Raw genomic sequence first — 4,897 nt, forward strand, 5'->3', positions numbered from 1 at the left:
TTATGGAGAACCAATCGGGAAAGTTGAAATTGGAGAATTAGATGATATATCGTGGATACAAGCACATCGATATGTACTTTTTCACCATGATTTAGTTGAACCGTTACGCAAGTAAGTTCTAAAATTTCCTCACATTTTCGTCGTTTTGATTTGTTTATCTTCTAACCAATTAAACTTGTTTTTAACATAGTGAGTACAAACAAATTTTGAGATCTCGTGCACGCTCTCAAAGATTACAACATCAAGAGATTAATAAGTTATTCACAGAATCTTTTCATGAATGGTTAAGCCAAACAGTATGTAACTAAAGTTAATAAGTTACATATAATCGCGAAATTTAATTAATCAAATAAGAATGTTTTTACATAATACATTTATAATTATTCAATTTACTTTCGGTTCAATAGGTTTGGAGTGGGAAGGACGTCAATGACGAAGTTAAATGGCTTTCCCAAGGTCCGAACAGAGTAATAAAAAGATATAGTGCCTTCCTCATCAATAGATACAGATTTCATACAAAGTATCGCGAGAGAATGAGGAGAACTCAAAATTGTGGAGTTGTTGTTAATTCTTCAATTACAAGTTATGCTAGTGCTAGGGACAGTAATCCAGTTGAGGGTAATGTGGAGTATTACGGACCTCTTACTGACATTATTGAGTTGGATTACTATGGCAGATGGAAAGTTGTCTTATTTCGGTGTGATTGGGCTGATGTTAATACTGCTCGAGGAATTAAAAAAGATCAATTTGGTTTTACAATGGTGAATTTCTCTCGCTTGATTCACACTCGACGACAATTGATGGATGAGCCATATGTATTTTCCTCTCAAGTGAAACAAGTTTTTTATTCGAAAGATCCAACAGATGAGGGTTGGTATGTTGTACTCTGGAACACCCCTAGAGACTTGCTTGACATGGGTAATGGAAGTAGAGATGATATCATCGAAAGATCAGAAACATTACCTTTTCCAGAACAAAACTTAGATGAAAATATCCCTAGTACTAGTACACAACATCAATGGGTTCGACATGATGTGGATGAAGATATTTACGAATAATGATGTAGTAAGATTTTACAATTTTTTAATTATATGTAATATTATAATTTTAATCTTGGTCATGTTATATAATTTAACTATTTTATATGTACTATTATTGTTGTAATTTGTTACTAAAACTTTAACTATTTTATGTGTATTGTAGGAAAAATGCGTAGAAGAAGATTACGAGGTTTAAGTATTGTCCAGAATACTCCAAATTCGGAAGAAAGAAATAGTGAACAGCAGGCAGTTGTTGGATCTTCGAATGTGCCGGAGACACTTGACGAGCTTGAAGAATTTCAAAGTAATGTTAAGTTCATTTTACATGTGTTGACTTTTATTATTGATTTATTTGTAAATTTTAATATAATAATAGTATATCATATTTCAGCTGAAAATGGTGGGAAGCGCAAAGTTAGAGGACGTACGCTGCTTAGAGATTTATACGACTTAGATCCTGTCGAGCGTGTCAAAGTAAGTAGAAATACTCATGGTCAGCCTATTGGATCTGAAGCTCGAATTTTTGCAGGCTATTTGGGCATTTTAGCACAAAATGCCAATATGTTGCCCATCAACTACGAATCATGGCATCACATGCCTGATAGCAACAAAAATCAGGCTCTCACTAATATTAAGGTAACAATATGTGAATGTAATTTATAACACTTTGGTTTAACATTTATATTTACATTCTAAACTTGTGTTTTTTTAGGATAGATTTGCTTGTGAAGTCTCCGACGATTATATTAAGAAGGCATTGAGTAAAAAATGGAGAGACAATAAAAGCATTTTAAAAAAACAATATTTTAAGAAAGACACAAGCCTCGAGGAAAAATTGAGAAATGTCCCGCCGGGAATGCTGAGGTACCAATGGGATGATACGGTTAGATTCTGGAATTCAAAGAAATGAGAGGTATTGCGTATTTACAAACTCTTATATATAGTGTTTACTATATACGTAATAATAATTTCATTATGTAGGACCGTGAGCGAGTTGGAACAAGCAGCAGGCAAAAACAAAAATTCACGCACACGGTAGGGTCGAGAAGTTTTGCTTCTGTAGCTGAGGCTGAGGTATTATGAATTTATTAATTTTTTCAAATATTAATAACTTTCTACTATTAAATAATAATTTTACTACTATATTGTAGCAAGTCAAATCTGGACAAAAAGTTGGACGCCTTCAGCTTTTTGAGATTACGCATAGGAAGAAAGATGGATCTCCTATGACATCCGAAGCTGGAGAAATTATGGTATATTTACTTAATAATATTTGATTTATTCTAAATATTTATAATGTTTAATTATAATTGTTTAATTCAATTCATCATTAGTAGTTTTAAATAATGTTAAGTTATGTTGCATTCCTTTTTATTCTATATTTCATTTCTAACTCTTTAATTGATTTTTTAGGAGAAACTAAAGGAGAAGAAGGCGGAATATGAAGCGATTGCTTCGACTGATAGTTCTGTTAATCTTGAGAACATTGATAACAGAATTATCACTGAAGTTTTGGGTCCTGAAAGGTACGGTCGGGTTCGATTTCAAGGATCTGGTGTTACCCGACCCAATATTTTGGATCCGGCTCCCAGCAATACATGCCTCCCGGAAGTCAAGCTCAAGCTGAAGTTCAGAGGTTAAGAGACCAGATAGCTCAGACGCAAGCAAACACGGTTGAGCAAATTGTCGAGGTTCAACGAAAATATGATGAACTCCAGCAACAACTTAGAGCGGAGGCAGCAGAGAGGGAGGCAGAGGCACGAGCAATGGTAGCAAAGCAGAGCAAAAAGTATGATGACCTCCAGCTATAGCTTCAGCAGATGATGCAGATGTTTCAGCAATCGCAAAATCCGCCATCTTAGACATTAGTTTTCTCATTGTAAGAATTTTTTTAACTTTGTCACGTTTAACATTATTGTAAGAATATTTTAAATTATACTTTATTTATTAATTATATCATATATCTTTAGTTAAATTTGAAGTATCATTTAGAATTAATGTTTTTGGTTGTATTTTTTATGCTAAATTTACTATTTTTGGCTGCATTTTATACTATATTTGTTGTATTTGGTTGGATTTTAATGCAGGAAGGGCTAGATATTGGTGAAAAAAATATATTGCAAATCTGCCAAAATTAGCGGCATTTGTGGGAAAAGCGCCGCTAAAATTTATGGCTTTTAGCGGTGCTTTCCCAACAAATGCCGTTAAAAGCCATGGCTTTTAGCGGCGCTTTTTTTTCAAACGCCGCTAAAAGTCATGACTTTTAGTGGCATTTTTTGCGGCGTTTAAAAGCGTCGCTAAAGGCTAAAAAAAGTGTCGCTAAAAGTCTATTTTCTTGTAGTGTATCAAATATGCAACCAAGGTTCATCAACCAATACATAATCATACCATATCCATTACAACCAAATTCATTACTCAAATCCATACCATTTACCTATTCAAATACCAATCAATTTACCTTGCTTTACTAAGCATAATTCACATGTATAATTCATTTAACAAAACCAATCCAAACATACATAACCACTTCAATTCCATTCTGTAACAGCCCAATTTAGACCCTAATCAAAATGGTGGTTTCAGGACCATGAATCCCAGTCATAAAAAATATTTTAAAATTATTTTATGTGTTTATTATGTGTGAATTCATATGTGTGAAATTTTTGTGATTTAATTTTGTCATTTGAGTGTCCGATTAAATAAAATGACTTAATCGCTTAAAATGAAAATTTGGTGGTTATTTTTAAAAGGGCTGAATTGATGATGTCTTCATTTCACGATGCATTTATGTTGTAAATAAACTATATTTATATGCTATGGATGGTAGTGACCTTGTATATAATGGTTCTATAATTTTATTATTAAGGTTAATTTAGTAAACAAGGAATTAAATATGTATTAATGAAGCATAAAATAAAACAAAGTGTTCATACTTTTCTCTATATGACCGAAACTTAAAGAAAATAAAGGTTTAGAAAGCTTTGAACATTCGACAATTTGGAAGCTTGAATCAAGGTGAGTTTTAGTTTGGTTTTTGATAATTTTTATGTTTTTGAGATCGTTGCTAAGTTATCTACAAGACCCATGCTTGAAATGTTGATTTTGGTGAATATTTTTAGTTATGCCATTGTTGAAAACTTGTGATTTTTGCTGTTTGATGGTAGAAAATAAAAGATATGTGATAGATTAACATGTTTTGTATTGGAATTTTTGAATATTTTGAGTAATTAGGACTAAATTGAAAAAATAACAAATTGAGGGACAAAAATGTGAAATAAATGAAATGTATGGACTTGTATGAACACTAGGAGTATTCGGCCTAAGCATGGTGTGTGAAAATTTTGCATGTTTTGTGTTTTGTTTAATTTGGACTAAATTGTAAAAGTGTAAAAATGTTAGGGGCAAATGGTAATTTGCCCATTTATGTGTTTTTGGATGAATTTGATTGAATATTTGATTAAATAAGTTTAATTTATATTAATTTAGATTAAGAAAAGAGAAAATCGGATTTGGATCGGGGGAAAACTAAAGTTTTCGACTAGCCATCCCATTCTAGTTTTTCATCGTCCTAGGTAAGCTTATAAGCAAATAGACGTTGCTAATTTTGATTAAATGTGAGTTATATGTTCTGAAATGAAATATGTGAATATATAAATGAGTTAGCTGAATGTGTACAAGCTTGGGAGCTATGTTTATGAATTCGTTTTGATTGAGTTACGACGTCCGAAAGCCCCATATGAACCTTAGGAATGACTAGGATACATATGTTGAAACGCCTCTAACCCGTATCCGTCACTGGATTAGGGTTACAAGGCATTACTGATCATATCACAATTCATACTAATATGCATTACATT

Source organism: Gossypium hirsutum, chromosome A04 (assembly GCF_007990345.1).
Source record: "Gossypium hirsutum isolate 1008001.06 chromosome A04, Gossypium_hirsutum_v2.1, whole genome shotgun sequence".
In the NCBI taxonomy this organism is placed as follows: Eukaryota; Viridiplantae; Streptophyta; class Magnoliopsida; order Malvales; family Malvaceae; genus Gossypium; species Gossypium hirsutum.